The sequence below is a fragment of the Centruroides vittatus genome, unplaced genomic scaffold (assembly GCF_030686945.1).
Source record: "Centruroides vittatus isolate TY-2023 unplaced genomic scaffold, ASM3068694v2 contig_683, whole genome shotgun sequence".
In the NCBI taxonomy this organism is placed as follows: Eukaryota; Metazoa; Arthropoda; class Arachnida; order Scorpiones; family Buthidae; genus Centruroides; species Centruroides vittatus.
Genome location: NW_027122430.1, coordinates 371329 through 386700, shown reverse-complemented (window position 1 = coordinate 386700; position 15372 = coordinate 371329). Strand labels below are relative to the sequence as shown.

Here is a 15372-nt window from a genome sequence, read left to right as displayed (position 1 = left end):
TTCCGGATCTCAAAAAGGAATGTTATAATCGTAAAATGTGTTTTTTAAATTATTTTAAAACAGTTCACAATTCATATTCTTTTTTATTTTTTTTTTACTAAAAAAAAATATTAAACAATGACATCACACAAATAACACTTTGCATAAACACCATAAACTTTTCAGAAAGGCCTATCCATGCTTGTTTTATCCCAAGAATTATTCCAAATATTCACTTTAACATCATAAATTTATCTATTTGTAATTTTCATTGTCGTAATCGGTTTGCGAACGAAATCTCCAGATACCAGATAATGTTTTGCGGTTTTATTACGTAGGACACGGACAATTTGAAAAATATAACCGGAGCGGTCGAACGGTCCGCCCGTTACGTGACGACTTGTGCAGACTACCGATAAAAAATTAGGTGGATTTCGAAATGACAACGGCATGTGGCACATTCTATCTAACCATTTAGGTGACAAATGCAAGGCGAGACATCCCTATTTACAAATCACTTCTGTTATGTGCTATACATGATAATCTTAATTCTGCTGAATCCTATTTGAACTTATAGTTCTTTGTTCCAAAATAAGTGCAATAGAAACACATTACAGTATTTGTCCTCTTTTTTTTTGTTTCACTTGTAACAGTTGAAGTGTGCAGGACAAAAGATTTATTTAGTGATGAACACTGTTTGTGACATACTAAGTGATATATACATCACAGTTGAGCAAACTGGACCATTTATTAGCAAGATTGTTATTTTCATCTTTTGTATCACATGGGGTCAACACTGAACCATCTGGAGGTAGCTATAACATTTCATCACAATAAAATCTTCTGTAAAAGTGTGGGTAAAACACACTAACAGTAACATTCATTTAGAACAATATCATCTACAAGAGTTTCCGTATCAATCCTAACACTGCCATCTCCGATAAATAGTCAAATCATAGCGTCGTGGAAATAACCTCCCACCGGAATACCTAAATGAAATTGCAGTCTGAATGCTGCAAATTCATTAATTTTTTTTACATCCAGAAAAAGACACTGAAATAGAATAGCTAACATTCTAAAGAATGTATTTTTGTACCAGTCTACAAATTGAATACCTTACTAGAGCTTTTTTACCATCTACATTAAATACAAACATGCAACTAAACACCCAAGGAAGAAATTACCAATGGCTAGACTTTTTTGTATGTTGAAAAATGGGAATGGAAAAGTGGGATCGTTACCGGTAACGAGTGACGAAAAGAATTTTGAATTCTGACTGGATGGGAATACCAAGTAGTACAAGCTCATCAAAAGCTTAAATGTTTGGTCCACGTTAGTATTTCAGAATAACTGGGAACCACATCCAGGAGATTGTCTGCTAGCTGTTCTTCTCGAGCAACGGAAAGATCGCCGGCCGACTTTTTTTTTTTTCATCTTTTGTCGGGTAGAGTCGGGCGAAGGCTTATGATTTGTTCGTGACCGTCGTGATTTATTTCGGCATTTTGCCACGCAGACAAATGCCAATAACTTAACCTCCCACTTTCCCTCCGGAGACTTGACGAATTATCCGATTTCCGAACGTAATTTGAGACGAGGATAATAATGGTGTACCCATCTTTCACTGTTAAATTGTGCGCTACATTGTGGTACCCCATCCAGACCAGTTAGCATATATAATAATGTAGCCAATAAATAAGGCAACATCAGTTGCTCGTTCGATCTGACTAGTAATTCCTGGAGTATAACAAATATTTGATCGGGATGGGAAGGACAGAAGTGGATATAAATTCTATACGGCCGGGGAAGGGAATCCATACAAAAATCGTCTATAGCAATGTCTATAAAATATTTGTACAAGATATGACAGGCAATACAACAAAAGTCTGCAAATAGCCGACATAAATCGTTTGACTCGACGGGGAAGCAATCTAAGAAATTTTTCTGTACTTCACGCTCTTAGACAAAATCTGGGTGCTTGAAATACTGGGTATTCACAACAACTTTTGGCTCTGAAAAAATAAATGGAAAGAGTCTATTCAATTTTTATTTTCAATTTAATAAAATCATTAATTAAATATGAAAAACAAAAATATTTATTAGAATCCATAAAATTCTTGAAATTAAATAGAAAATTTTTGATGGTCATTTGAAATATGGAGATATTGCTTTCATTAATTTACAGAGAGCAATAAAGAAATCCTAAAATTGAATCAGATATCCAGAATATGAGAGATAATTTACTCCATTAATGTTGCAATTGTGAAACAAGACTAAATTTAAATTATAATTTAAAAAGTTTGCGTAAAGTTCAATTAATTAAATCTTTAAAGTTTAATATTAATTCTATGTAATCAAAGTTTAAATGATAAATGATTAGATTTAACTTTATGTGAAAATAGTATAATAAAGTCTAGTTCGCCAGACTGATATGTCCAATGCTTTGCAGGGTGGTGCACATGAAATTTTTGTATTACTCTTTGTTGGTTATGTGACAGAGAAACATGTATATTGTCAGTTACTAGTTGTTTACTGCATTTGTGGTCAAGCAAAATAGCCACAAATGTGAATAATATAAAACCTGTGAATCAAGTATCGTTTTTTTACTGTATGGTATATGTATTGTACATACAAAATCCAGTAATTCAACACTCACCGATCTGATGCATGTCAGATTACAGAGACATAGTATGTACTTTTAGTAATGTTTCAAAACTGATACTGTCTTATGTGTAAGTTTGGTGACCAGGGGCATACCCAGGTTCTGAACTAGAGGGGGGGTAAGCTCATATTAGTTTCGAGGAAGTGGGCGGGGAAGTGAGATTTTATGACAGATGGCTCTAGTCTAGTCTAGTCACAATATTCATTATTCAAATTGATACTAAATTGATACATCTGTGCTGTGTGTTTGGGTGTCAATTACTACACTTTAATTTTTCTTCTAGGGAGAGACAGCTGCTCCTTGCTGGGTACACTCTTGTTGGTGACACTTTTTAAATAAATGTGTGTGTTGATACAAAACATTAAGTTCACATCTTAAAGAACATTTATTTCATTCAATAATTATAGAGAGCTTATGTGTTTTTAATTAACTGTTAGATGCAAATATTTTTATAAGGATTTGTGTATTGTTTGAATGCTGCTAGATCTGTTTAAAATTTTGTAGTAAGTGAAAATGATAAAATAAACACAAGACATGAATTAATTTATCTATTGCATGATTTTTGGAGTTTGATTAGTGTTGCCACCAGGCTGTTTTTCACCCGTACGAGCCAGTTTTTAAATTCATGGTCTGGATTAATTATTAATTTGTCCAGTTTTCGTAGACATTGTGAAATTATGATGAAACAAAATAAATTTATAAAAATATTTTGCAAGTATTTTATTTTAACAGTTAAAGACTAACTTCACACCCCCACCCAAACTTATCTCTAGGGTAAGAGTGACATAAAATGTACTTTTAAAATTCTAACTTGCAAATATCTCTGGCAAATATTAAGTTTGTTCCAACAGAAGTCCCTAACTGGTTTAAAACTGGCATGCATATTGTTCAGTTCTTGGCTGTAAAATGACATTGCACAAGCCTCGTATGGTTTCAAATTCAAACCGGTCAGGGACTTGTGTTGGAACAAATCTATTGTAAAGCAAATGTGACAGTTTCAGTTTGCAAGTTTATAATTTCTATTTTAGTTATTTAATTATTCAATGAGACAACTTAAGAAATCGAAAACCCCAAAAGCAGGAAGCAAACTTGTAAATTCAATTAAGATTGGCTGAAACAAAACAAATTTCAAAAATGGTTACGACCTGTTTGAGACAGTGGGTTTGATGATTGGTGGCTGTATTAATCCGGTCAAAATTCTTTGCTTTCAGCAGAATAGTTTTGATCAGTTCTTTGCAACTGGTAAAAGGTATTGTTTAATGCTGCTGCTTTCACTATCTGTACCTAAGAGAGATTGATAAATTTTGAGTATAAAACCTCTACCTAATCTACAGACATAGATCTTGTTCATTTGGTTATTGAAATTAGTATTGTAAAAGTGGTTAACATTTTTATTTTCTCCTTTTATGTAGAGTATTTTTATACCATAATCAGGTTTTTACAATTCTGTCACTCCTTATATGAGAATCAGATGTTAAGTCATCCACTTTAGCACAGCTAATGAGTAATACCTCTCTGAACCTCAATGGCATTGTGGGCTCTATTGGGAACTTATGCTCTTTCTGGTAATGCTCATTGTATGATGGCGCTGTTATCTCTACAAAAGATTTGGCTGACAAGAATCGTTACTGTTACAATAGTTGTGTAAATGCAATATTCGCCAAATGCTATATCAGACTAAATTTAAAGCATAACTATGATAAACAATTGTATTATATGAAAGTGTATCATTAGTATGTGATAGGTTTAGAGAGTTCCTAATTATACGACACACATTATTATTGCTGCTTTCTGCAGTGTGCAGACCATATTAACTCATGGATAGGCTGTTGTGTTTTGGGGTTACTCTAGCACTCCAATCTTCACCCCATTACAGCTGACAGCCTAGCTCTGGCATGGCAGGTATCAACCACAGTACATAGCCCATTTTAGTATATTTTTGTAAAACACTATTGGTCTTTTTTTACAGCATCCCAGGCTTCTGGCCGTTTCCTATGCATAGTGTACTTAATGGTTACAATGACCCTGGCAACATGATGCAAATTTTGTGATTAAGATCTAAGGTTTTTATATTTTTATATAATATATGTGATATGCCACCTGTGAAATAGATGATTATAGATAAATGACTTATTCACTTTCTAGAATTAATAAGTACTTTAAATTCAGATCATGTATTTTGTACATGATGGTGACTTTAGGATGGATATATACAGCAAGATATATGCATGCCCAGTAAAAAAAATACTGTAAGTTTTGAATTATTTGTTAGAAACAAGTTTGAGAGTTTGATAGAGATCAAACTCTCAAAAACAGTTGAGAAATAGTTGGTGCATATACACATTTGCAAAACAATACACATAGTATTTGGCCCTAGCTCTGAATGCACCAGATAAGGATGGAGCACAATACAGTTTGAACCTCACAACAAATGTCACATAACATGGAATTAAAAACACACTAAGTGTAGCATTAACAGTTTATACCGCACTCAGTGTGTTTTTACTTCCTTTTTAAGGATGGAGGTGGTAATGAATAATAATTCCATTATGGCCCTGATTCAAATCCCCAAACTTCGCAATATGGTAGTGACAACTAAAGGTAAAGTTTCTCTCTCTCTAACAGAGAACATGTAGAGTCTTCAAGAGCACAAAATGTAATGAAAGGAATTTTAGTAGTATTCAGACTAACTAATTTTATGAACAACTACAGAATTTGATTGTGTCTGAAGGCAAACATTTTGAAAATTATACTTTATAGTCCATTTAGTACTAAATTTTGATTTGAAATGAATTGCATTTGTACTAAAGCTAAACATACCAATTGTACTTATTCCGGTACCAGATTTTAATAGAAATAAAACTGCTGGTGGCTGAAAATGTAAGTTAACTTTGATGCATTTGTACTTCCTAAATAATTTAATTTGTCCACAAGACATAAATATGCACATTCCTGTAGCTAAAACATACGAGACTTATTTTGTTTAAAGTATGTGATTACAGTCTGTAGTGATAAATTGTTTTATATGTAATTATAGCTCTTCACGATATATTTGATATTATATAATATCTATTTGTAGTACGATACCTGAGAGTAATGATTTGCACTTGTTAGTATATTTCTTGGCATGTAAGATGCAACTTTTTGGACCAAAAACAATTTGTCCTGCATCTTATATGTGAAGTTAAATTTCCCACAGGCTAACAAATTCCCCAAATGGCTTTTGGTAGGCTATAGAGTAACCTGTACCTAGCCCAACTCTAAGCAATAACATTTTTATTCAAAACATATTACTAATTTGAATCATTTAAAAATGGAATTATTGTAAATGTTGAAGTTATCTAATGTGAAATGATTATTGATCAATAATCAATCATCACATGTATCAACTTCTCAAAGTTAAGCAGTAATTTTTCTCAACACTTACATGTATTACTATCTATTTCCATCATAAACCACAGCTATCCTATGGTATAGGAGGGCTTAAATGCCAGTGTCAAGTGCTATGGTAGACCAAAGTCAAACATAAACTGTTTTAATCGTGTTTTTATGAATGTTAGTATATTTGTGTTTAAAAAGATGTAATAAATTTATTTCATCAATTCTATACATGAATAATTACAAAAAAATAATCCAAAACTTAAGTTTAGATAACAATTATGATTATATTAATTTACAGAATTTCAATTTATAAAATTAAAATTAATTTCATATTAATATTTTACAAAATTAAAAGATAACTTACTTTTCCTCGAGATTGCTTCCCTCTACTAGACATTTGACCATGTTTCCTTACAAGTTTCTGTGAAAGAAAAAAAACCACATGTAAAGTCTCTTTCAGATTATAGAAAATATTCAAAATTTAAAAAATATTTTAATTGCTAATATAAAAAACTTATAGAGAATAGTCAGTATATAAGGTTTAGTTCACCATATGTAAGTGCTACAGCTCTGATCCATTACTTAAACCATCATCATGGTTGTAAGGTGCACATGCTTTCTACAAACTGATGTGAACACCAAACTCCTGTAATGGCAAGTTAGCCAACACACAAATTTTACTATCTCAATAAAATTATGCAATCAAACTGATTTTAAGAATTTGACAGGGAATACAATATTGAGTTTTTGAAGTCTATCTAGCTGTAATTTCATTTGCAGGCAATTTATTTGTTGAAAATTCAAACAAGGAAGTTGACTCAATAAGAATTACTGTACTGTGTGTCCACCAAGAGAGGTCAAGACATCAACCATATGCAGGACCTTTCAGAGAAAATGCAAAGCCCGGGGCAACTAATATTTTAGAGGAATCGCGCAGACGCAAAGAAAGAGGCAGGGTCGCCAGATGTGCTAGCACACGTTTGCTAGAGTTTTGCTCTTGCAAAGCAGTAGTTTGCAGTGGCTCTTAGGCTACATCCTACGTGGTAGTGTCCAGCAACCGCAGGTGTGAACGTGCTTCCAAATGGAGCGGACAAACTGGTTCAAGCAAATGTGTGTCTGGAGTAAATGTGTTTAGCATGTAGCGATCACCAGATGACGCTTCTACACGTGCATGCAGGAAGCAGCTACCAAGCCAGTTTGATCATTGCTTCCACTGCTCGCGCTTCCAAAGAAGAAAATGGCTGATTTTATAGATGAATGAAAACAGAATGACAAATAAATTGTGTATATATGTTGTATGTACTTTAATTAATAATCTTTTACGTAATTTAATAATTTCTGATTTTGTAAATGTAACATTTTAAAAATAAAACTTTTTTAACTTATTCTTCTATGAAGATTCTTTATATTTGTTGTGTATCTAGTTAGTGATAACAATTACCTGTCAAATTTACTGTTTTAATGCTTGTCGTATTTTCTGTAGCAAGCATTCGACGAAGTTGTCTCACCACCATTTTTGTAAACAACACGCGTCCACTCTGGACAGAAGTCACTCGCGAGTTGGACGTGCATACAAAGATTCTTTCCACCCGCAATCGCTGGACGCTACCACATAGAATGTAGCCTTAGTATCGTAAAACACTGTTAGCACAGAACTGACTGAACAGGCCTTGTTCTCTGTTTTTATGCCCTTTTTGCTGGAGGTGGGATTCAGAGATGGAAAAATGGGTAACTTTTGAGTGCGAGTGTGTGTAGTGATTGGCCAGAAGAAATCCTCTCCAGCCTGGGATTGGTCAGGGTGATATGCTTCTATCCAATCAGGGACAGGCTCATCTCTCTCAATCCTCTGACTCCTAAAGAAATTTAGAATTTAATTTTATAAATATTAAAATTTAGCAAATCACTTTGCCTTCTATATTTTTGTCTAACATATTGAGCTGCCAAGTTGAGGCCCTAATATTATGAGACCCATGAGAGGAAGACGAAATGACAGGACAGAAACGACACCTTCCTCTGGTTGGCACTGACTATATGTCTGTTAAGAAGTGTCTTCATAAAGCCCAAATTAAATGAAATACAAGCAGCTGACATCTGTTGCACAAAACTGCCACTTGCAACTAAAATGTTCAATTAAATATTGATTAAATGATTGTGCTTCTATCTGGTGAAATGTCTGTAAGCTGCAACGTCACAACACACATTCCTGTGTTGTGAAGAATCAGAAAAACTAAAATTTTATGGCTGTAAAAGTGAAATAGACCAACTGGCTTAAAGCATTACTTGACATGTACAATATGACATGTATAATTTAAGATGATTTTTGATGAAATGTGAGCAGTGAAAAGTTATCTTGCATTGCATTTGTGAATGAAATGAGAAGAAAATCTAATGAAGCATTGTAGCTATTCTAAAATCTTTGTTGGTGACTATTCTGAATGAATGACAATGGAGCTAACAAAGCAGTTGATTCCAAAGCAACAAATTACTATTACAGTAGAGGGTCATTTATCTGAATCAATTGGGAACTGGGGTTGTTCGGATAACTGATTTTTCGAATAACCAATTATGTACGAAAAAATATATTAACCTGTCTGATGTTGAAATTTTTCTCCGTTGTGTGTCACTTCGTGTTAAATTTTTGTCGATTTTAAGTCTAACGAAAATTTTTATAATAATAATCGAGGCTATTGTATCATTAAAAATTATTTCTTTATTTTGTACAAACAAAATAAATATATTGAAAAATATAAAAACATAAAAATTATACTTTAGAAGTAAATCTAGTATCAAAAAGTTCGATTCAGCACGACACAGTCCGACTGGGAAGTGTTCGGATAAACAACTCTCTACTGTATTTGCAAGAGAGAGACAGGAGTATATCACCACAGATAAGAAATAGAATTTCAGCAAGAGCCAAATTCAATCCACATTGTTAAAAAAAAAACATTTCTATGCAGACAAATTGAAAAAATGATGGTGAGAATTTCAAGTGAATTGCAAATATTACTACAAGACAATCAACAGAGCTGTTTTGGGAGGGTTTTTGCATGTTTGAAAAATATCTAAATTACTTTGCAATTAAGAATTGAAAATTTTTCTGCAGACAATGGCTAGCTCATTGCCTTAGAACATGCCACAACAGTGTTTTGATCAATGTGTGGCAAAAGCAAAGACAGGAGCCAAGAAGACATCTCAAACTGGACTAGCAAGATTGAAATGATTGAAGACGATTATGCCTCATTTGAAACAGGATTGTTCTTCAGAACTCTCCCTGATAAATGCTTACAGAGAACTTAAGCTTTTCCCAGCAAATATGATGGGAAATGCTTAACTTGGACCAGGAACAAGCAACAATTGGTCCAGGAAATCATAAGATCATTCAAAATTTGGTATTGTAAATGGTTCAGAGTTGTTATTGCCCAAATAAAAAAAATCATCATCATTGAATGAACTTGTAACCATACAAGTGACGATACCAAATATGGAAACAGTTGAAAAATTCTAGTCATTATATCAACTGTAGCTAAAATTTTTGCAAAAAATTACTTTTTGTTTGAAAAATACTCATTATTATTAATTTATTATAATAAATTATTAATCTTTAAATTAATTTTATGGAGGAAAACACTGTAAATTTTAAATTTTTAAAAGCTTGAAAAACTCAAGATATAGTTATACTATTTATTAATCTTTCTAAAGTTTCTGGATACAATTAATGTTGAAATTTTTGATATTAATTATATGGGATTTTTAATACCAATATTTAGTTTAATTCTACACTTATAACTTTTAATTTAACATTTTTCTGGACCAACTGTTGTTACATATAATAATATAATCTTTATACTGTATTTTCATGGAATGACCAGCATGCCAATTTATCCAGGAAGACCACGAAATCAGATATTCCAGGGATAAATTGGCATGCCAGTTTACGAGATGTTATACATCCCTTTCTAGAGGGCGCATTAAAAAAATACAAACAAGTTTTTATTATAAAACCACGAAACTGTCTACATTACATCAAAAACTACGATTATAAGTTTCATTTCTTCATTTTGTCTTCTTTCTAAGGACGTAAAATACTCATGGATTTCCAAAAGTGCATTTTTTTTATATGCATTTTATTGTTATTTGATTCAAAAATGCAAAAATAAAAACATTAAGTTTAAGAAACTGGCTGTAAATTATCTCAGCTTACACCCATTAACATCTGCTTTATGTGAAATTTGAGAGAAAGGTGTTATTTTTAAGGTAGGGATAGATGGTCAGTGTTAGGCCCACACTAACTATTACTAGCCTACTACTAATGTCAATAAATTGTTGTTTTATTTTCTTGTAAACAAAACCTCTCCTCCTGATTTTAAGTCAGTCAAATTACATTGTCATTATTACTGTACTTGGAAGAATGTTTTCTTTAACACTTAATTAACAACTAGTTTTGTTAGCTCTGATTAACTTTGTACTTTAGTCACAGTTCAACCGGCATGCCGGTCTTCCCCGTTTTTATGTGGCATGCTGGCCATTTTGCAAAAATATAGTATCAAAACAGTTGATAAACCAATACCATAGATGTCATAAAGCTTATGCACTGAAACACCATGGTTCATTTTTTCCCATCAGTTCTATTTTATCTTGCATTAATATGGACTGGTGTTTACATTTGACACCACCAATACTCATCTCTTTTAGATACCATATCTAGGATTAACTATGGTATACTCCCCATTGTTTTTACAAACCTGACCTATTTTGATGGATTGAAATTTCATTTTTTAATTAATAAACACCTGCAGTTAAGATGCAAATTAATCTTCAGTCGAATACAAAATACAAGAAGCCAAAAAGAATTAAATTTTTAGAAGACCAATGCAAAGGAAAAATATAATTTAGAGGTTTATATTTGACAAATTTAAAACTAAACTTTTATTTACACGAAACAAAAAAGAAAAAAAGCAACCTAAGTAACACACAAAATTTAAATTTTAAAGAATAATAATAAGCATAAAAATGAACAAACTTTGCAAGCAAGTATAAAAGCAGAACACAGACACTAATATAACAGCAATGCTATTTTTTTCTCAAATGTTTTCTGTGTCATTCAAAAACCATCATCAGGAGTTTTAATAAAGAACAATGCATTAAAAAGAACAAATTTAACTTGTGTTTAGATTTCAAACATAAAAATATAATTTGAAAACCAAAACTGGTTTTAGGTAATTATAAATATGGTTTTAAAGTTAGGAAAATATTTAAAAACTCACGCCAAAATTGTATAATCTCTTGATAACGAGCATTGAGTTCAGCGTCAATACAATATCTCGTATATCGCAAGTACTTTCGACGAGTATAAATTTGTCGTCCTCGGGCGAAAAAGAACAATATAAAGAAAAGAACGTGCAGAGTGTTCCAAGGAGAACAGAAATTCTTAACGATTTTTAAATCTAATGTCCGGTAATACCGTTAGTAATGTGCAACAAGCTTTAGAAAATGTTAGAAATTTCAGAGTTCTGAACATTTTCTAAAGCTTGTTGCACGTTACTAATGGTATTACCAGACGTTAGATTTAAAAATCGTTAAGAATTTCTGTTCTCCTTGGAACACCCTGCACGTTCTTTTCTTTATATTGTTCTTTTTCGCCTGAGGACGACAAATTTATACTCGTCGAAAGTACTTGCGATATAAGAAATATTGTATTGACGCTGAACTCAGTGCCTGTTATCAAGAGAAAATATGGTTTTACATAAACTATATGATAATAAACCTTGCTCATATAACCAATATCCAGCAGGAAGAAATTTAAATGTGTTTCATGTGCATTATCAAGCTAATTGACAATGTCTGTTAAGTTTAAACTTAACTTCTTGCTGGATATTGGTTACATGAGCAGTGTTTATTAGTGTATTCCCAGTTTTGAGTAGTTGAATTTAAACTAATCCATTAAATATATATATATAATTTCCATGCTGAGGGAAGTATCTGCATTCCTAGCATTTTAAACATTCTCCCATAGTTTTTCCCTTGAATCTCTCTACTTATTCTGCCTTGAATATTTGTAAAGGAGAGGCAATTTTTTAAGACCTTAGTCATATTTCAAAAAATTACAGCATCTTCCCGGCTAGCAAAAACATATTAAGGCTTGTCAAATAATCAAAGCTAAGGATTTGCATCCAAAACAAAATACTTTTAAGAGTTTGAATAGACAGAGAATATCTTAATCTTCAGATGTGTGTACACTATGACAAAAAAATTAGTACTGATGAAACCGGCTGTTTTAGTTTTTAAAGGAACCAACACCCAGTAGAAACTAGATCAGGATATCTGAACAAATAAACCTTTATTCAATCTGACTAACCTCAAAAACATTATTAGAATTATAATTGTCTAATGGCTTTAAAATTTTGAAACGTGAAATTCCTGTGATATAAATAATAATAGCTTATTAATCCTGTTAAAGTGAAAAATTGTTTGTAATTTATTATAATATTATTGTTAATATTAAGGAAAGGGTTGTATATTTTAGAGTAGCTTTAAAATTTTGCAATGCACCTTGCCTCAACACTGGCTAGTGCTTCATTTGAATAATTTCATACTAACATTTGAAAAATGATTTGAACTGCATCCCACTAAATTAGGGTTTAAATATGATTACAGTAGGATTATTTAATATTTTATTTTTGTAATCAGATCGTAAAATCACAAGGCATTTTATTTTTTCGTAAGAGTATTCAATATGCAAGTTAACATTGTATTAGCGTACTGTCAAACTAATACGGCAAGCTAGTCTTTACTTCTGTTGGTCAGCGTCTAGCTGTCGAATCGTAAGTTACCGTTTCATTGATTGATTGGTCCTGATTATGGATTTTTTCTTCTTCTAGCTTCTTCCTAATCAGGTTAATTGTTTGAGATTTTGAATAATTGTACTAATAAATCAATTTTATTGTTGTAAATGCTAAATTTGAAACTTGTAATATTTGAGTTTCATACTAATTATTATTGTTGAAATTATAATTTCTGTTTTGTAGTCAAAGTCCAATACTGGCATTTGTGGTTTATTGAAGTTTTTTGATCTTTTACAAGCTATGATGCAATGGTTGGTTTCTTTGATTTAGTTTGGACCTTGCAGGATGTGTGATTAATAATGCATTCTATTAATTGCCAATTTGAAGACATATAATAGATGACAGACTAAGAAAATAACATTTCATAAATATATATGTATATTAAAAATACATCTTATATCTAAATATCATTCAATAGAAACCTTCAAAATGAATTAACTACATAAAATCAAGAATTCCTGTATATTAATTATACAAACATAATGAAATTTAGGTATACTGTTATTTCTGTAGAGAGTATGAAAAGTAAATAATTTTTAGAATTCTTTTGATTCTAATCAAGAAATTATAGCTATAATATACAGAGATAAAAGTAAACTTACTTGTTGCATTTTCTCGAAGTCTAGACATGGTCTCTGAAGATTTGTACTGGTGTTTACATTTGGTATATGTCTATGCCTCTTCCTAGGTGACACAGAACATAGTTCGAGAGGTGGGATGTTGCCTACTGATGAGTGAAATAATTTAGGTGGTGGGGATAATGACCGACTGGGTTTGGGAACGTTCGCAGGAGGAGAAGAACGAAACTCCACAGGAGCTGAAATGCACACGAGATCTCGCACTTAGAGGGGGAAGATCTGTTCTTGGCATTTTCTACACGAAACTAAACCTATTGGCCTGTGACCATTTCCTTTTCTCTGCATATTGAATGACAGTTTTCTCTTGAACCACATCTGCACTATTAATTACTTCCAGTTCTTCTTCCGAACTATGATGATCGCAGTTGTGATCACTATCACTGGGCAAGGCCGAATCTAATGCAGTGTCTAAAATGGGACTATCCACTTCAGTCTTGGAGGCTCCTGAATGTTGTTGCCTCTCACTGTTTTCTGCACTGTCAGTGATCACCTCTTGATTACTGCTACTTCGCTCTGCTTGCTTCTTATCTCCTGGAGATTGAACATCACTTTCCATAACTGCAATAAAATTAAAGCAAATATTAATGTTGAAAATATAGCAAAACCATAATGTAGTTGCCTTACAATTTTTTTCAATATAGCTAAAACCATTATCAGTGATCCATTTGAATGAATATAGTACATGATTATAAAAAAACAGATTATATGAGAGTTGATTGGTAAGGGTGCAGCCTTTTCCAAAGGCAGGCCACAAGTAAATTCTGTAGGCTTCCAGTAGGCTGCATGCATTTTTCCTTATGGAGTTGCTGAGTATTAACATATTCCACAATTGACAATATACAAGATAATAAAATAATATATGCTAATGATATGATCCTCATCTTTTTACTGGTTAAGTTTAGATAGACAATTGAATGTTCTATTTTACAGATTATTAGGGTTGCCTAATTAGCACAAGGCAGAAAATGGGAAAATAAAATTACATTCTCAACAAATTAAAGCAAAAATTATCCAGGGGCCACATTTGGCCCACAGGTTGCTCATCACTAATTTAGAGTGAGCATTTGGAAAAAGTGTGTCAATTTTGTGTGTTCTGTGACAAAAAAAATTGATCCCATAAAGCAGCTTCAAGTTGGACATCTGATGAAAAACATCACTCTTCCAATACCAGCTTTTATGGATCTGATGAAATCTGATGGCATCAGATCTGAACTGTAAGGCAGGTGCAGAATAACCTGTAACTTCAGATTTTTAAGCACTTTTGCAGTCTCCATATTGTATTGTAGTGAGAAGTTCTTTCTGGCCTTAATCTGTAAATACATCTCAAGTGCTTGTTGTCAGGCTTCCCAATACCTTACCGAATTGATCATTTCGTGTAACTTTCTAGAGAAATTACCGGTACTGGTACTAATAAAGAAATCACTTCTAAACCTTTGGATTTCCAGTTCTGTTGGAATGTACTAATTGAACTAATGTTTTCGATTCTTTATCCAGAATCTGCTTCAGGTTCTTATAGTTCCGATTGTGAATGCCATGAATTCCGAACGTTTCAAATAGAAATTTCTTGAATCAATTAAATGCATTGATGATAGAGATTTGAATGATAGTACCTACATAACTGTAGTTTAATGCTGTGGCTGATCATTGAGGAAATAATATGTGAATATTGATGTGGATGGTCTCCACAGACATATTGCCATGCTTGAGTTATTACGTAACTTTCCTTGAAGTTTATACAGTTCCCCAATTTGCTTGCCTTGTAAATTTCGAGTGTTTCCAAGGATCTGATGTGGTCGGTCTGGAAGGATTTCTTTATAATGCTGGTGTTGTCCAAGTCATCCTCTACATCGGGGTTGGTGGCATATGTTGCCAG

The 15372-nt window shown here is 32.5% G+C and overlaps 1 pseudogene; it reads right to left on the bottom strand.

The window, feature by feature from the left end:
• Positions 1-63: 63 nt before the first annotated feature.
• LOC136980272 (uncharacterized) overlaps positions 64-15372 on the bottom strand; it is a 74006-nt pseudogene continuing 58697 nt past the window's right edge.